The 19,361-nt window shown below is 44.6% G+C and overlaps 5 non-coding genes across 5 annotated transcripts; 2 read left to right on the top strand and 3 right to left on the bottom strand.

Moving 5' to 3' along the window:
- Positions 1-6,221: 6,221 nt before the first annotated feature.
- trnas-gcu (transfer RNA serine (anticodon GCU)) lies at positions 6,222-6,303 on the bottom strand. The gene has a single exon. It is a non-coding gene; the product is annotated as a tRNA-Ser (tRNA).
- Positions 6,304-10,371: 4,068 nt separating this feature from the next.
- Positions 10,372-10,443, bottom strand: trnad-guc (transfer RNA aspartic acid (anticodon GUC)). The gene has a single exon. It is a non-coding gene; the product is annotated as a tRNA-Asp (tRNA).
- Positions 10,444-11,635: 1,192 nt separating this feature from the next.
- On the top strand, positions 11,636-11,708 carry trnav-aac (transfer RNA valine (anticodon AAC)). Its single transcript has one exon. It is a non-coding gene; the product is annotated as a tRNA-Val (tRNA).
- A 574-nt stretch (positions 11,709-12,282) lies between these two features.
- Positions 12,283-12,354, bottom strand: trnah-gug (transfer RNA histidin (anticodon GUG)). The gene has a single exon. It is a non-coding gene; the product is annotated as a tRNA-His (tRNA).
- A 201-nt stretch (positions 12,355-12,555) lies between these two features.
- Positions 12,556-12,627, top strand: trnae-uuc (transfer RNA glutamic acid (anticodon UUC)). The gene has a single exon. It is a non-coding gene; the product is annotated as a tRNA-Glu (tRNA).
- Positions 12,628-19,361: the final 6,734 nt, after the last annotated feature.

Raw genomic sequence — 19,361 nt, 5'->3', positions numbered from 1 at the left:
ATATGTCTGACAATGAGGAATGGGCCCCTGAGACAGTCATTTGCCTGTTTCACAAATGATCGTATTTTACTAGAGATTCTGTTTGGGATTCAGATGTGCATTCGGACAGCAATCCCTTTCAAGAAATGATACGTTCTGGATGAGGTCAAAGGTGCTGGAACACTGTATCTAGGATGTGTTTGCAGAGACTGTGTGTCTCCTGCTTCAACGCAGTGAGAAATAGATGTGCTCCTGTAATTCATTGGTACATGCCCAGGGCAGTAAGCAGTCTGAGGATTTATTTCCAGACGGCATAGAGCAGTGAAGCAGTGAAGTAGTGCAACACACTGGATCATTATATTATTAGAATCTATTCTACTTAAATTATTACATTATACACAATTTGAGTTCATTTTAAAAAGTAAAAGGTAATGAAAGGAATGCATTTTCGTAAGAAAGATAATACCGATATGCATGTGATAATCTTCCTTATATCATGTAGTGCGTCATTTGGACACTTTGTGGGATTGAAATACAAAGAAAATCATGTTCTATGGTACAAGATAAATACAAAACTTAAGCTTTTATTTTAATTAGATTTGTTTATAAAGCATAAGCAATCATTTATTATATTAATATATGTGTGTAGCGGCGAGGCTTATTAATAAGGCAGAATTAAGTGTTCTGAGCCTTCCCAAATGAGGCCCCATTTCTCTGTTCATCTCTGTGGTGCAGCCACAGAGAGACTATTCATGCAGGGTGATTTAAGGTCCTAGGACAGCTCCCAAAGGGGGATGCACTTAGCTAAGCCTGGCTATCATGATCAATGGTCATCCATTGGCGCCTATCTGTCTAGGGAGTGCCAGTTGGACATCTGGACTGCATTACTAAGTGTCAGGACTAAGTGACTCATATCTCACCTTGATCAATCAATCAGGGACTGGTAGGGCCGAGTAACCCACGTGGGACTCTGATGCCCATGGAACTTTCAGCCAATCAATGAGCTGAAGTTCCTCCAGGTAAAAACAGGCAACACAGAGAGCCTGTGAGATTCAGTAAGATTCAGAAGGGAGGATTCAGAGGATTCTGTGGACAATTCTAAAGGGAATTCAAAGGAGAATTCCAGGGCAGGGCGGCCCAGGAGCAGAAGGCTCCCAAGGGCAGGACATTCTCGCAGCGCGCCTCCTGACCATCCTGAGATTCAGCCCGGACAACCACGGAACGGCCAGTGTGTCCGAGTGCCAGAACTTTCCTTTGTTCTAAGAGTCTAGAGCGGAGGTTGCCAGAGAATAACCAGAGGATCCACCCGAGGTTAGCACCAGCAGCAGGCCTCGTGAACAGGTCGGAACTGTGGACAGCTGAATCACTATTCAGAACTAGCTCTTCATCAGAAACGAACCGGTCCTCTTCCTGACTTGCTGGGACCCACAGTCATCTTTTCTCCTGTGCACAAACTTTGCTAGTTAAAGCCCACAGTGAGCATCAGCAGCGCAGCGTCGCAAGCCGCACAGCACAGCCTGGCACGGAGCCAGAGAGCGCGGATTGGACAGCAACAGCCTGCAACTGTTTCTTTGTGCCCGCAGGAAGATCTGAATCCCCAAAGATTGGATGAGTATTCAACTTCAATGCATTACAGCTCGAGAATTCAATTGTTATCCCAACCAGTTGATATCAATTTAATTCCTAAGAGTTATGTACTTGTTTGAGTATCTAATGTAGAAGTTATAACCAAGTTCATTAACGAAACGGTCTTAATGAATGATATACTGAACGTATGTCCTCTTGATATGTGTAACACTTCGTAACTGACTGAATATATATCTTTTGCATTCTGATAACCCTCTCGATAAGATCTGTTAGGTTTACATGCATATTTTATGTATTAATAAATGTATCCTCGTGTATTAGTACCTGTGTGTGCGCGTTGTTTGAGTTATGTCACATGGTTGGATTCTAAAGCCATCAAAAGAATCAACTTTGTGATTTACTGCTACAATTAATAATTGTCTCAGTAAATGCCCAAACCCTACAGAACTGGTGCCTTCAGAGAGCCACTACATTTAATTTTGCTATGGCAACATTACATATTTGGCGTCCCTGAGCCGGTTTTCTTACATGTGAAAATAACATTTTAGCATCATATTATTACATACAGGTCTCTAGCTTCAACACAGTGATATATATATATACTCAGTGATTTATTGGTACATGCCCAGGTCAATAATCAGAATGAGGATTTATTTCCAGACGGGCTACAGGTAGTGTTGTGAAATACTTCAACACACTGGATCGCAGATTTAGACCCCCTGCACTCTTACTCCTTAAAAACCAAAGAAATGAAGATATGTAGCAATCACATTGCAACAGGGCTGACAGTGACTTAATGCTTATACTAGTGGACTTCTGGTACCTTTAGGGTACGGTGTTCCCTGAAGGGCTCTCAAACCCCGCATTTCAGATGCCTAGCTGTTTCGCTGATGTGTTGCACCTCAGAATCACTTTTAAACCTTACCTCTGGTATCTTTAATCCCTATTGCTCAACGCATGGTGAAAGTATTGCATAAATGTGTCTGAAAATGAGCAATGGGCACCTGAGAGACTCATTTGCCTGTTTCACAAATGATCATATTTGACTAGAGATTCTGTTTGGGATTCAGTTGTGCATTCTGACAGCAATCGCTTTCAAAAAACGATACATTCTGGATGAGGTCAAGGTGCAGGAACACTGTATTTAGGATGTGTTTGCACTTATTCTGTCTCTAGCTTCAACACAGCGATATATGTATATGCTCACTGATTTTTCGGTACATGCCCAGGGCAATAATCATTATGAGGATTTATTTCCTGATGTGCTAGGGGTAGTGTTGTGAAATACTTCAACACACTGGATCGCAGGTTTAAACCGCCTGCACTCTTACTCCTTAAAAACCAACAAATGCAGATATGTAGCAATCATATTGTAGCTGACACTCATTTGCCTGTTTCACAAATGATCATATTTTACTAGAGATTCTGTTTGGGATCCGGATGTGCATTCTGACAGCATCTCCTTATCGCGGCTTTGCCCTTCTCTTTGGACAATATCTCCATCTTGTGGTCGTTATTGGTAATGTCTAGACAACATCTCCATCTTGTGGTCGTTGTTGGTAATGTCTTCTTATGCCCTTATTTATTTTAATTCTCTATTAGTTGATTCTAGAATCTCTACAATGGAGATGAAAACATCAGTTTTATAGCAGACAATATGACATTATTTATAGTCCAATTAGAAACTTATTACCCTGTTTTTAACATAATAACAAATTAAAATTGATTAAAACTAAGTTTGGAACACCAGGGAACATAACAAATGATTTTTAGGAAAACCATGAGGTTCTCTGTGTCCAATGCCTGCAAGGGGAGAAAGCTAGAATCCTTTGATTTTTTCAAAATTTGAAAATAAACATCATATAACAACAGCTTTCATTCCTAGGAGTGAAAAATAACCATTTTTGAAGACATAGTAGTTTCTAAAACACTACAATAAAGTTAAAAACATCAGTTTTATATTACATTATTTTTAGTGAAATTAGTCATTTATTGCACTATTTTTAATAAAATCTCTAATTAAAAGTGATTAAAATTAAGTTTGGAACAACAAGGAACACACAAAAAAAAGATTTTTAGGAAAACCACGAGGTCCTCTGTGCCCGATGCCTGCAAGGGGAGAAAGCTAGAATCCTAAAAAAAGGTAATCAATTCGGATTAGTTTCCTTAGAGCTGGTTCAGAGTTTGCTCAAGAGTTTACCTTTCACAGATGCGCAAAGAAGAATGTTGGGGGTGCACGCTTCAAGGCGCCTTACAGCTGTAGGGAGTGATTTGAGACGATTCGTGGCGTGTGCTCATTCCCATATACCGTACGCCCCGGGGTGCAGTGCTAGGATGACGTACAATACCGCTTGGGCACGTAACGGCGTTATATGCAAGTGCGGGACGTGAGGGTTTTGCGTTTGTTCGTTTTGTTTTGCTCTGCTTTGCTTTGTTTTGCTTTCCATCGCGTTGGTAAGAGCATAAATAAAAAGGCGATTCCTGTGTCGACCACTAATGTAAGAGCTATTTCAAGTGCGCCGTGGTGCGGCTTTTCAAATGCTTAACAGGATGATTTTGCATGCACGCGTGCTTTCATGCAGTCGTGTGTGCAACCATGTCTGCTTACGTGCAAACGGGCGTGGTTTCATGTATGCAAAAAACTTTCCTGGGCTCTTCTGAAGCACATAAAATTATTTGGAGATATACATTTGTCTTATTTTCCTCTTAGGCTCTAGAATTGATAACTTTTTTTTCATTTTTGGCATTTTTCATCATTTTCCAGAAAGTGGTTGCAAGCCCGATATCATGCGAAGAAACTTCAGGATTCCGGGATCAGTCAATGGATTTTCTTCAAAGTTGGATTTTTGCACTCTGTGGACCAAGAGATGTTGTTCTATAATGTTTTTTTTTTTCAAATTTAAAAATATCATTTTTTCATGGAGATTTGAATGGGATGGATTCACCCTCCTTTAGCCAGGACAGAGCTCCAGGAGCCTGGGTAGGATTCTAGCTTTCTCCCCTTGCAGGCACCTGGCACAGAAGACATCATTTTTTTCCTTAAAATCTTTTTTTTTTTGTGTTCCTTGTTGCTCCAAACTTAATTCTATTCACTTTTAATTAGAGATTATATTAAAAATAGTGCAATAAATGACTAATTTCACTAAAAATACTAAAAGTAATATAAAACGGATGTTTTTAACTTTATTGTAGTGTTTTAGAAACTAATGTCTTCAAAAATGGTTATTTTTCACTCCTAGGAATGAAAGCTGTTGTTATATGATGTTTATTTTCAAATTTTGAAAAAGCAAAGGATTCTAGCTTTCTCCCCTTGCAGGCATCGGACACAGAGAACCTCATGGTTTTCCTAAAAATCATTTTTTATGTTCCCTGGTGTTCCAAACTTAGTTTTAATCAATTTTAATTTGTTATGTTACAAACAGGGTAATAAAGTCTTAATTGGACTATAACTAATGTCATATTGTCTGCTACAAAACTGATATTTTCAGCTCTATTGTAGAGATTCTAGAATCAACTAATAAAGAATTGAAATAAAAAAAGGGCATAAGAAGACATTACCAACAACGACCACAAGATGGAGATATTGTCTAGACATTACCAACAACGACCACAAGATGGAGATATTTTCCAAAGAGGCAAGAGGGGCAAAGCTGCGATAAGGTAAAATCATTTTTTGAAAGAGATTGTTGTCAGAATGCACATCCGTATCCCAAACAGAATCTCTAGTAAAATATGATCATTTGTGAAACAGGCAAATGAGTGTCAGCTACAATATGATTGCTACATATCTGCATTTGTTGGTATTTGAGGAGTAAGAGTGCAGGTTTAAACCTGCGATCCAGTGTGTTGAAGAATTTCACAACACTACCTCTAGCACATATGGAAATAAATCCTCATAATGATTATTGCCCTGGGCATGTACCAAAAAATCAGTGAGCATATATATATATATCACTGGGTTGAAGCTAGAAACACAGAATAACTGCAAACACATCCTAAATACAGTGTTCCAGCACCTTTGACCTCATCCAGAACGTATCATTTCTTGAAAGGGATTGCTGTCCGAATGCACATCTGAATCCCAAACAGAATCTCTAGTAAAATACGATCATTTGTGAAACAGGCAAATTACTGTCTCAGGGGCCCATTTCTCATTGTCAGACACATGTATGCAATGCTTTCACTGTGCATTGAGCAATAGGGATCAAAAACACCGCAGGTAAGGTTAGAAGTCATGTTCTATGATCATTTCTTTCAGCATTAGGGACTAAATATACTAAACGTATGATGCTAAAATGTTATTTTTACACATATTAATGTAATAAATGATTGCTTATGCTTTATAAACAAATCTAATTATAATAAAAGCTTAAGTTTTGTATTTATCTTGTACCATAGAACATGATTTTCTTTGTATTTCAAGCCCACAAAGTGTCCAAATGATGCACCTTTGACCTCATCCAGAACGTATCATTTCTTGAAAGGGATTGCTGTCCGAATGCACATCTGAATCCCAAACAGAATCTCTAGTAAAATACGATCATTTGTGAAACAGGCAAATGACTGTCTCAGGGGCCCATTTCTCATTGTCAGACACATGTATGCAATGCTTTCACTGTGCATTGAGCAATAGGGATCAAAAACAGAATGGAAACCAACGAGGATGGGATTTGAACCCATGCGTGCAAAGCACAATGGATTAGCAATCCATCGCCTTAACCACTCGGCCACCTCGTTAACAAAACTGGGCTGTCCCAACTGGGTTGGTGCGCTCCAGATGATCTTTTTCTTTTTTTTCCCTCGTACTCGAGGGTCATTTTCCTGTTCCACATGCGATTTCAACATTTTCCTTGGGAGATGTCAAGCCAGCAAGCCACTGCTGTGGTTCAGTGGCCAGCGTGGAGTTCAGTGGCCCTGTTGTACACAGAAAGCACATTGAGCTCCTTGGACATGAAAAGTTCCAGATAAAAGCCATTTGTCATCCTTTCTCTTGGTGTCGATGTTGCTATTGTATGTAAAGGTGGCAACTTGCTCAGCGAGCAGGCGGAGCACACACCGAATGCAGATGTGTCTGAGTGGTGTGTCCAAGTGGCTGCAAAAGGACAGCACTCCCGGGGCGCTGTGGCTTAGTTGGTTAAAGCGCCTGCCTAGTAAACAGGAGGCCCTGGGTCTGAATCCCAGTGGATAACCGCCTACGGCTAGACTTAATTAAATGCAAGTATTCATTTCCTGTCTTTAACACGACTTGTTTTTCTTAAAATGGATGCAACTTGCAAAACATGAAATACAAACCTTGCTAATCAGCGCTAGCAGCTGGCAAAAAAAAAAGAAGTCAGCAATGTTTTTTTTCTTTAACCTTAACCCTGCTAATGGAGAAGAGTTAAACGACCGAGTCTATGCAGCTTAAACGGTGTGCACGTCGGGTTCTTAGCTGAAAGGGTGGTAAATCACGCTCACCCCAGTCCTTAATCTTTTAAAGAGGATACAAAATTGAACCTAGTCGCCACATCACATACATCCTGTTCAATGATAAAAAGGTAACATCTATCCTCGCTCCAGAGTAAATCTCACGTTGAGGGCATATTTTTTTTCACTTTACCGTGAATCGGGCTCGGCTGCACAGAGGAGAGAGCAGAGCAATGAGGTCACGGGGACAGGGGAGTCACACGCTGGCTGTTTGAACACGCGGAAGATCACTGAGGGATCCACAGTATATGGACCCTCCGTGCGCAATCAGTCCGCACTCCGGACTCTGAATCCTGCCATCCGAGTTAAGATCTCGGCAGAACCTGAAGCGCAGTTCCTTCTTAAAACGTAATCTGGTGAGCATTTCTAGAATCGTACTTGTATAGATGCAGCCTTTAATGTGTTGCTAGGTTAAAATTGATGACTTCTTGTATTTCAGTAGGCAACTGCCCTCTTGATTTTGGATTTAATTTCTTTATTACAGGGGCGCTTTTATGAAGCCAAGGGACCAGGGAGCTGCCCCAGTACTGGGATGGCCAGTTCGAAATCATAGAAACTATTGTCAATTCCAGTCCCATGTCAGTGCGAGCAGGGATTTTGACATCTTGTTTTGCTATGTTCTGCACCAACAGGCAGGTGGCTCAGCCATTCCGTTCCAGTCTGGGGGTACAACAGACTGCTAGGTTCAGTCTGATAAACTGAGCTGATGGTTGGAAGAAAACCATCTCAGCGTCCATTCTCTGTCCCTTCTTTAGGACAAGGCGTACCGGAAACCCTGCTGTTGACGCAGGAACGATCAGGTCCGATTCGTTTACTACCTGGCAGGCCTGAGGAATCGTCTGACCTGACCGAATGTTCTCGGGGTCACCGCTTAGAGAGTGGGCATCTGGGTCCACCCGTTTCCACAGCACACTGTTTACTGTGTCCAGCTGGGCGCCCAGTCGAACCAATAGGTCTGCACCAATGCAGACCGAATGGGTCAGCTGAGGTGCTACCTGGAAGTAGTGAGCAAACTTCCTTTTTCTGATGGAGATGGAAGCTACACAGCTTCCTTTGCTCCAAATGGACCTATGAGGTGGGGGTGCCCACCACAGAACCTGTGACTGCGTCACCAGGGTCACCTGACAGCTTCGCGACAGGTCCTCGAACAGACCTTCACTGATTATGGACTTCTCAGAGCTGAGGCTAAGAATTACATCATCAACCTGCACTTCTGCCACCTGGACCCCCTCCCACCACCATGGGGTGGTAGTCCTGGACCCCCTGAGGTACCAGGGTGCACAGAAAGGACTCCCATTCATTACCGGACAGGGAGATCCACTCTTCTTCAGGGATGAAAAGGGGGTGTGCTTTACCTGGCGGGTCAAGCAGCTGCTCGGAGCACTGCTCCTGTAGTTGGGAGACCGTGGGAGTGCTGGCCTGGGCAGGACTTCCCTGTAGTTTTGGAAAGCAAGAAGAGACATTTATTCTCGTCCAGAGGAACCAGGAGGAACCTCCAACTCAGCTATAGTGTTCAGTGGGCACTGTGTGATCACAGCATAACCACTGAATCCCCCTTTTTGCTGTGCAACAGGCTTAGGGTTTTTGACCTGAGCCCACAATTTTCCACGCTGGCAGTCCACCAGAGGCTCCAGCCTGTCAAGCAGGTCTTGGCCAATGAGTAGTGGCTCTGTTTTTAACCTAGAGATGTAAACAGGATGCACCACGTTCATTGGCCCGAACCTAAGTGCCACCCACACTCGGTGTGTGATCCTGGCATGATCCTGGGTATAGCTGGAAATATCTATCTTACACGGTTCTACCTTAAGTCTGATGCCTTTTCCTTTCGCTACTCGTTTGAGCTCGCTGAGTAGATCGGCTGACATCAAACTAATTTCAGCCCCAGTGTCAATCAGTGCTTCTCTATCTAAGACGTTTTCAAGAGAAACCTTGATATAAATACGCCTTGCTTTGCCTTTCTGGCTGAGATTCCCTAAGAATTGTAGGAAGCCTGCCTTTTCTTTGACTTCAGTGGCGGGGTCAGCGCCCAACTCAGAGTCAAAGCCTTCTTCCAGGCAGGAACCCTCCCACCCAATCAGATAGACTGAGGGAGGGGCTTGGGACGGATCCCCGCCTCCTCCAGTGAGAAGGGGCGTGGTCCCCCTAAGCTCATTCACACTTCTGGCATTCGCTGCGGAAGGTTTACCCTGTCCTGATCTCTCAGGCAGGGCTTGTTCAAGCCTGGCCAGGCGGGCTGCAGTCGACTCCCTTCGTCCAGTCTTATGATAGACTCTGCCTGAGCCCTTGCCTTCCCCGTAGCGCTCACGGCGGCTCTGACGCTTAGTGCGGTCCTGCCTGCCTATTTTGCGCCGGGGCTTAGCGGGGCTTACCTTCGGCAATAGGATTTATACTCTCCAAGATGATATTTGCACTTTCTGGAGAGGCGATTTTCTCCACTTCAGTAGCCCGATTTCGTCGATTGCGTGGAGAGGGCTGTAGAATGTGGCGCCGTCTTTCCTGCTCCGTCCATGACAGGCGTGCTGGTCTCTGGAGAGAGAGCACGGTCCATCAGCGCACCCCAATAAAGGCACTGGAAGCAGCTGAATCGCATTGGTGAAGCTCAGCGCTGGGCCGCTGGGCACATCTGACCACAGTTTCCGTAGTGTAGTGGTTATCACGTTTGCCTCACACGCAAAAGATCCCCGGATCGAAACCGGGAGGAAACAGACCAGACTTCTTCTGTCGCCACGCACAAAAGGGGATTGGGGATTCGCCTAGTGCTGTGATCGAACAGACCCACTCACCTCTTAGTGTGGCGGGATCTGCACAGTGCATGTCGCAGCGCATCCTGCTTTCACTTCAATGCGCGTCCTGATGTACCCCGGTCTCCCGCGTGACAGGTGGGGACAGGTGACAGGTCCACGTGACAGGTCCTATACTAACGAGGAAGACATCGCTCTCTCCGACCCCCGGCATCGTGTCCCGACCCACCGTGCTGGAAGCCGACTCGTGCTGTGATTCCTTTACGGAGCAGAAATGACAACCGAGGAGCCGAGAGATCATTTCAGCATTTCGCGTCTGAACGGAAAACACAAACGACCAACTCGGAATGATTTGCCTTTGACGCTTATCAAAGCGTTCTTTGTGCATCGAACAGACCCACTCACCTCTTAGTGTGGCGGGATCTGCACAGTGCATGTCGCAGCGCTCCCTGCTTTCACTTCAATGTGCTTCCTGATGTCGAGTCGTGTGCCGTGCGGAGGCTCTGAAAGCGAGAGCAATGAAAAGGTGCACGACGCTATGTTAGAAAACAGAGAAGTGAAAGGCAGTCCTTTCTCTAAGGAGGTAAAAGAAAAGCTACTCCCCGTCGGGGAATCGAACCCCGGTCTCCCGCGTGACAGGCGGGGATACTTGCCACTATACTAACGAGGAAGACATCACACGCTCCGACCCCCGGCATCGTGTCCCGACCCAGCGTGCTGGAAGGCGACGCGTGCTGTGATTCCTTTACGGAGCAGAAATGACAACCGAGGAGCCGAGAGATCATTTCAGCATTTCGCGTCTGAACGGAAAACACAAACGACCAACTCGGAATGACTTGCTTTGGACGCTTTTCAAAGCGTTCTTTGTGCACGACAACTGCGCCGCCTAGCAGATACAAATGGGTTGTACAACTTTGAAGTAGCAAATGGAAGAGGGCTAAGCCTCCTCTCTTTTAGCCCAGGTTCGATCTGTCTCCCAGAATCACCAGGGCGCACGCACACACACACACCCGTGCCGTTGAAGTACTCTGCTTCATTTCTAAGGGCAACTCAACATTCACTCCTACCCCGAGTGCAGAAAAGACAGCGTCTGCAGCAACAGCAGCTCAGGTCTCTGCACAGGAGCTAAGCTGCCCCCATCTCCTCTGCTCTGCGGCTCCTACGGAGTGGAGTCCTGCCTGGAGCCGTGTTTGCAGGCGGCGGCTCCCCGCACCCTGTCTGTGCGTCGTGTCCAAGAGCTCCTGGGAGGAAGAGAGAGCCCTCCGACTCGGGGGCTTTTCCACGGTCTGTGTGAGGAGGGGCGGGTGTGTCCAGCAGCTTATCGAGCGGAAGCCTGGGGCGGCGGAGAGCTGTGATCGTGCAGACCTTGAGGTGTCACCTCTTTGTCTGCTTTCCCGCCCTCCCTCCGCCCAAGCTCTGCTCCAAAGTAGCCCGGCAACCCCTCACACCTGCACGTGTCACAACCTAAGGTGTGGTCATGAGACACCCATGGGGTGTTGTTCTGTTCTTGCTAATTGTTTCCTGCCCGTCGCAGGCAGGAGTCCATGCGAGGAAGATGCGCTGGACAGAGCTCAGAGGGCGCACCTGGGTGGCTTTCCTTCTGAGTGACGTTCCTGCAACACTCTCCCGCTACTCTTGGTGCGCTCATGCCGCAACACAGGAAGGCTGGAGCAGGTGGCTGTGGGCTCTGTGCACCGCCGAAATAGCTCAGCTGGGAGAGCGTTAGACTGAAGATCTAAAGATCCCGGGTTTCGGTGTTTTGTTTCATCGCGCCCTTTGTTCCTCTCTCCAGCGCCCCCTGCCTAAACGCGTCCCTTTCTCAGCCCGAAACGCAAGCGAGACACCAGCAGCAGTCCCCGCAGGTTTCCGTGGTGTAGCGGCTATCACGTTCGCCTAACACGCGAAAGGTCCCCGGTTCGAGACCGGGCGGAAACAGCCTCGTTTTGCACGCTCCTGTACTTCACAGAGGTATTGAGCGACCGGTCATTTGTTCCCAATGTATTTCCGGTGCCTTCATGCACTCTTGTACCAAACGCACGTTCCTTCTGTATGCGGAGCCGATCATTTGCAATTGGGCTGTGCCGACAGATCAGGACGAGCTCTGTCGGCTCAATAGCAGCGCAGGACCTGCAAGAACAACAGAAAGATTAGCATCCAGCGGGGGCTTCTTAGTGAGCCCAAGATCTCATCAAGAATCGGCTCCAGCAACAGGGCTGGGCGCATTGTTCCATTCTCCGACCACTCTCGGTGTAAACAAGTCCCTCCTGGTCTCTGCTTGAATTGCACTTTCCTGCGTTTGCTTTGGTGTAACTGGCTTCCCCTGCATGGGCGAATGTGAAGAAGATCCTTAGTAAGTCATTGAAGAAACCCGAGAAGAGGTCGGAGTGGTCTCTGTCGTTCATCAACGATCCAGTCAGGCAGTACTCCTCTGTAAAGCGCCGTTCGTTCACATCAATTGGCTTTTTTTTGCCTTCATTCGTGCAAGTAGTAAAAGCAGACGCCCCTATTCTGCCGTGACCCGGATTCGAACCGGGGTTGTTGCGGCCACAACACAAAGTACTGACCACTATACGATCACGGCGAGTTACCGATACACATGTGGCAGGGCGGAAAAGGCTGTGCTCTCTTCGTGTGACATAATTCGGGAAAGTCCTGACGTTGCATTTCAACTGAGCCCCAGTATACATCGACCCTTCGACACTCTGAGTGACAGCTCTCTTGCGTGTTTTCTCATATTTATGTAGTTTGCTTGCATGATGCCCGGAACAGCAGGGTTGTGCACTCCCATATGGTCTAGCGGTTAGGATTCCTGGTTTTCACCCAGGCGGCCCGGGTTCGACTCCCGGTATGGGAACGTGTCAATCTTGCCTCCTGCTTTCCAAAAGATCAGCACTGTGTACGAAGGAGCCGCATTAAAACTACTCAACGTGCGAGAAGAGGGGGCGCTTGTTTCCAGCCGAAACTTCTCGCGTGTGAGACGAGCTGACCATCGCTGCAGTAGGTGGGAGGGTCACTCTGGTAGACAGGGCTGACCTTCGGCAATAGGATTTATACTCTCCAAGATGATATTTGCACTTTCTGGAGAGGCGATTTTCTCCACTTCAGTAGCCCGATTTCGTCGATTGCGTGGAGAGGGCTGTAGAATGTGGCGCCGTCTTTCCTGCTCCGTCCATGACAGGCGTGCTGGTCTCTGGAGAGAGAGCATGGTCCATCAGCGCATCCCAATAAAGGCACTGGAAGCAGCTGAATCGCATTGGTGAAGCTCAGCGCTGGGCCGCTGGGCACATCTGACCACAGTTTCCGTAGTGTAGTGGTTATCACGTTTGCCTCACACGCGAAAGATCCCCGGATCGAAACCGGGAGGAAACAGACCAGACTTCTTCTGTCGCCACGCACAAAAGGGGATTGGGGATTCGCCTAGTGCTGTGATCGAACAGACCCACTCACCTCTTAGTGTGGCGGGATCTGCACAGTGCATGTCGCAGCGCATCCTGCTTTCACTTCAATGCGCGTCCTGATGTACCCCGGTCTCCCGCGTGACAGGTGGGGACAGGTGACAGGTCCACGTGACAGGTCCTATACTAACGAGGAAGACATCGCTCTCTCCGACCCCCGGCATCGTGTCCCGACCCACCGTGCTGGAAGCCGACTCGTGCTGTGATTCCTTTACGGAGCAGAAATGACAACCGAGGAGCCGAGAGATCATTTCAGCATTTCGCGTCTGAACGGAAAACACAAACGACCAACTCGGAATGATTTGCCTTTGACGCTTATCAAAGCGTTCTTTGTGCATCGAACAGACCCACTCACCTCTTAGTGTGGCGGGATCTGCACAGTGCATGTCGCAGCGCTCCCTGCTTTCACTTCAATGTGCTTCCTGATGTTGAGTCGTGTGCCGTGCGGAGGCTCTGAAAGCGAGAGCAATGAAAAGGTGCACGACACTGTGAAATAAACATTAATAAACGCATATATAACGTCGAAAACACATCTAACACTAGGAGTATACAGCACTCTGCACAGTGTACGAAGTAAATTATTTTCGCAGTAATTAATTATATTTACTATATTTATTATACACGTGTAAATTAATTACTGCGAAAATAATTTACTTCGTACACTGTGCAGAGTGCCGTATACTCCTAGTGTTAGATGTGTTTTCGACGTTATATATGCATTTATTAATGTCGTCGATTTTACGGTTGCAATTCGACGTTGATTATACGTCGAGGCGACGTATATATACGTATAACCTTATTTTCGCCGTGAATATACGTATATTCGACGAATCAATGCCCACAGCTTGGCATACAAGGGTTTTGCGGAGGGGTCTTGCCACCTGCCTGAAAAAAAAACAGTAAAATGTTTGAGTGCCTATAGAGTTTCTATTTTTATTTTCTTGAGAAAAGTTGATACCATTTCCTGGAAACCCCGTCTCCCATCAGTGCGCGGTGCCCGGGGAAAAATCTGTAGGGGGGCGTCTGAAATTCTGAGCGGGGGTGATATTTCGGTTGAAACGGAGCTGTACGGTGCAGCTACCCAAATGAAATCTCGCAGCTATGCCATTGATTAGTGCTTCATGATAGAAGATATCGACTAGCAATCTGGTATTTGCGATGAAGTTCAGTTTCACATTTTTCGTCACTCTCACTGGAGAGTATTGCCTGGAGCGAAAAGTACCATAAGCGTTCATTTTTGCAGCTACATGGACGTTCTGAATCGTTAAGAAAAAATGTTGTAAAACCAACAGAAAGCACAGACTGCTATAACTAGTCCTAGTTATATAACGATTTTAAGTATAATGATAAACTACTGCAAGGAATCGGTCCACCTGAGCAAACAGGATCGTAATGTTGACACTCAATAACGACACTGATATGTGCAGTTCCTGGACGGATAGCCCTCCTGCCCATCAAACAGACTGAGTGACTGTTCGTGTCATTTAGTGTTGTCTGACCATTGACAAAGTACAACTATTTTTTTAGGGCGCAAATTAAGTTAGGTAAATCTTTTTGCCCAAAACTGAAGGGGCGACATTCCCCCCTCCCCCCGTGATGCCAGGCCTGTCCCCATCCTATTCCATAATGTCATTATATATAATACCATACAACAGTGACCGATCCTTACTAACTACATGCGTTAAAATTGCACATCAGCTCATAGCAGGGGGCACATAGCCGCGATGTATTTTCAATGTTATATTTCAACCATAATATCAACAACATTAATAAACGCATACGTTGAGAAAATATCGAACCCAGCATATTTTCCGCTTATATACCACAATGCATTGCTAGTATTCGTTGGTCACCATTTTGGACACGTTTTTCAAATGTAGAAGTATATCCGCAAATATCTCAGCAATCCTCTTTTGACGAGTAAGTATGAACAATAATAATACTATCTGAATACATACAGATCTTTCTTAATATTATTTTGATTAAAATAGTACGTGAATAAGCAAAAAATGGCACATAAAATAGTGTGAATGGGGAAGATGACACAAAATCGTTTTGCCGTTTCTCTATTCTTATTCTATGTTGTACTTTCAAACTTTGGGTACTCTTTAATTAGGACAGACTTTATTGCTCAACTGCTATGATGCAAGCTAAATTTTATACATTTATTTCAGTTTTGAGCTTAGTAAACCGTTCATTTTTTAGATTATACTAAAGAAGATATTAATCATCATTTATTTGGGAAGTAATATTATATAATTTTCTCCTAGCTGCGGTGCTGAAGTCCCACCCTACATCAACAGAAAAAGAAATAAAGGACCATGCAATGTGTTACTTGAAGAATGCATATGCAAGGCAGGGGGCCAGGAGATCTGGACACTGAAAATAATAGGTTTTTGGTTCTAACTGTTAGGACAATTAGACAGGGTTTGCAAATAGTGGACAAAAATCATCTTAACTTCCATTGTAATATTTTTTTTTCTTGGAAATATAGAAGTTGTACATTTTAAAATGTATATTTGAATCAAAATGTGGTTTTGAGTTAGTGTGTTAATGTAATTAGTTTTGTGTTTGTCATTACTATACTGTATATTGGAACAAGTAATAGGTTTATTCCATGCTGAAAAAAAGAAGAAAGAGAACACAACGTTTCGGCCGTGGAGCCTTCTTCAGGTGCTACTCACCTATACTGTATATTGCCATGTTACCAGAATTTGTAGCTGAAGTTCAAGACTAGTTGTGTTTTTTATGATTATTGCCCATATGTTGATTGTTGATTGATTGTATACAATGTATAATTTGAAATACATGTTTCAGGTGTGAATGTGTATTTTCAGAATACATTTCTAAATCTAATCATTGGCTTGGTTTACTTGTTTCTACACCTATAAAACCTATCTTTGATGTATAATAGACCTCTACCCATATACGTATAATAGACCTCTAATGTTATCCGTATAATAGACCTCTAACCATATACGTATAACAGACCTCTAACCATATACGTATAATAGACCTCTAAAGTTATGCGTATAATAGACCTCTAACCATATACGTATAATAGACCTCTAAAGTTATCCGGAACTCCAACCATATATGTATAATAGTCCTCTAAATTTATCCGTATAATAGAACTCCAACCATTTATGTATAATGAACGTCTAAACATAGACGTATAATTGACGTATAACTTTAGACGTATATTAGAATTTCATTCTAGACGAATTGTAGACCACATTTAGACGTCTAAGGTATGCGTTTAATAGACGTATATTATACGTCTTTTGCCCACTGGGTGGGCTCCAGATGCACATGGAAGAAATCAAGTGTTTCATCCGAGCTGTTTCAAAGACTGCCCAAGAGCTTTCCTTTCACAGAGGCGCAACGATTAATGATGGGGGTGCACCCTTCAATGCGCCTTACGACTCTAGGGAGTGATTGAGACGATTCGTAGCGTGTGCTCATTTCTCTCTATTCCCCGTGTTGCAGTGGTAGGATGACGTAAATTACTGCTTCGACACGTAACGGCATTATAATCAAGTGCAGGAGCTGAGGGCTTTAGTTTAGTTTCGTTTTCCATGGCGTTCGTAAGCGCGCAAATCAAAGGCAAGTCCTGCGTCTAACACGAACGTAAATGCTTTTGAAAGTGCAGTGTGGTGCAGCTTGTAAAATCCTTGTCCACATTTGTGGTTTGTTGATGTTTGTTCTGTCTGACAACGTTGCATTTTGACATCCGGACGGGGGGACTTTATCATTTGAACGTGAAGCCAGCCTTAAACCCTCTGAGGCGTGTCTGTCTGCCGGCACGTATCTTGTGAAAGGTATTTTTTTTTTAACGGAGAGCAACTTTAAAAAGGTTTCCGCAGCCACCTCGCAGTCCGTGTTTGATTATAGGAGGAATGCGGCGGCGGCGGCGGGCTCGCTTTTGTCGTGCTCGAGTGGTTAAGGCGATGGGCTCGAAATGCGTTGGGGCTTCCCCGCGCAGGTTCGAAACCTGCCGACTCCGGCGTCTGCCGCACGTCACCTTGTGCCTGCGAGGCAGAGGCTAAGTGCCGCTTCTCCTTTCCTGGTACTATAAGAACGCTAAATCGCTTGGCCCTGCTGCCATGGAAATACATTCTTCAGATAACCACACATTTTGCGTTCGCACCTCTGGTGCTCTACTTATGCCTTTGAAAACCTAATGAATACAGCTGAAAGAACCGACACAATATGTAGGTGCTCGTAAAGCACGCAGTAAAGAACTGTTAACAGCAAGGGTTTCAGTGGGTTAACTGAGGAGAAGGCGTGATCGCTAATTGTTGACTTTTTATTTGGTGTTAGAAACACTCTTACTGTGCATGACGTGCAACAAATGTAGCCACAGAAATTGCATCACGCTTTCATGTATGCTATTGCAGACACCAACGTTGCCTAGATAGAAAACCGAAATAGCCGTGGGTTTGCTTGCTGGTCTGAAGGATCTCTCTTCGAATCTCTGTCATTTGTCAATGGAAGTAAAAGGCGCTGAAATCTCATACGTTCAGAATCAAACCCGCAGCTGTTGTTCGACTTTATTTCTTGACTAATTACAACTCAGTGTCGCATGAGCAGTTACGTAAACTTGTCTGGTATATTTGAACACAAATGCCGTTCTTCAATTAAAACTAACAGTACATTGTCAGGGACATTCAGTTCTATACAAACAAGAGACAGACAAGAGAATATTTCTACCGTTCATGTGGACTACGTGTTGACTTACTGATCGGAATAATTGAAAAGTTCGGGTTCATAGCCGATGCAGTGCGTGCTAATTAGAATAGCAAAGCTGAGCTCTCAGCACCGTACTGAGCCCAGGTGTTTTTCTAAAGCTTTCAGGTGCAGTTCCTTTACATGAAGGGAATCTCTTACTGGGTACTCTTACAATGCAGTAAGTAGCACAGACTACTTAGGGAGTAGCCCGATGCGTTTAAAAACAACCCGAGCCAGGCAGGAGTCGAACTTACAATCTCCTGATCCGTAGTCAGACACGTTATCCAGTGTGATACTGCAGGACTGTAACCCAGTAAGATCAGCACTGCAACTAGTAAAATATTACCCCCGGTCCATTCTTTTCCAAAAGTGAGAAACACCTGTTTTCTACATTTTGTCTGTTTTAAAACCATATCTCTTTAAACCAAACCAAGAGTCTGTCTTTTGCACTGATATTCTGATTCATTTCGATTTCAAAGAAAAAAAAAAACTATCTTCCAAAGCATCATAAAATTGTCCCTTCCTCCAGACTCTACTTCTCTCTTGTAGTAGTACAGCAGACCTTTCCAGGTGAGCAGATCACAGAGTCCGAAATGAGCTTCCTCCATCAAGCAAAGTACCTGAACATGACTCTGTCATCATAAAAGCGCCCCTGTAATAAAGAAATTAAATCCGAAATCAAGAGGGCAGCACAGTGGGCAAAAGACGTATAATATTCGTCTATTAAACGCATACCTTAGACGTCTAAATGTTGTCTGCAATTTGTCTAGAATCTCTGCACAGTGTTCGAAGTAAATTATTTTCGCAGTAATAAATTTACACGTGTATAATAAATATAGTAAATATAATAAATTTATTACTGCGAAAATAATTTACTTCGAACACTGTGCAGAGTGCCGTATACTCCTAGTTGCGGCACACACGATACATACAGTAAAAAGCCTCAGGCACTGTGTTAGATGTGTTTTCGATGTTATATATGCGTTTATTCATGTCGTCGATTTTATGGTTGCAATTCGACGTTGATTATACGTCGAGGCGACGTATATATACGTATAGCCGTATTTTCGCTGTAAATATACGTATATTCGACGAATCAATGCCCACTGGGAAGGCGCATTGAAGGGTGCACCCCCATCATTAATCGTTGCGCCTCTGTGAAAGGAAAGCTCTTGAGCAGTCTTTGAAACAGCTCGGATGAAACACTTGATTGCTTCCATGTGCATCTGGAGCCCATTTCTTATTTTCACTTCACGCCGCCCAAAGCATTTCTAAAACAGGAGATTCGCATTTGGGAATGCGCCCTGCCCTACAAATAAAACAGGTCTGCGGGTCTGAAAGCTGCTCCACGGAAAACAGTTCTGTTGCGCTTTTGATCAAAGGGAGATTCGCTGTTCTTACT

The sequence above is a fragment of the Lepisosteus oculatus genome, unplaced genomic scaffold, assembly GCF_040954835.1.
Source record: "Lepisosteus oculatus isolate fLepOcu1 unplaced genomic scaffold, fLepOcu1.hap2 HAP2_SCAFFOLD_74, whole genome shotgun sequence".
In the NCBI taxonomy this organism is placed as follows: domain Eukaryota; kingdom Metazoa; phylum Chordata; class Actinopteri; order Semionotiformes; family Lepisosteidae; genus Lepisosteus; species Lepisosteus oculatus.
Note: the sequence above shows the minus strand (reverse complement) of the source record. Positions and strands in the feature narration are given on the sequence as shown.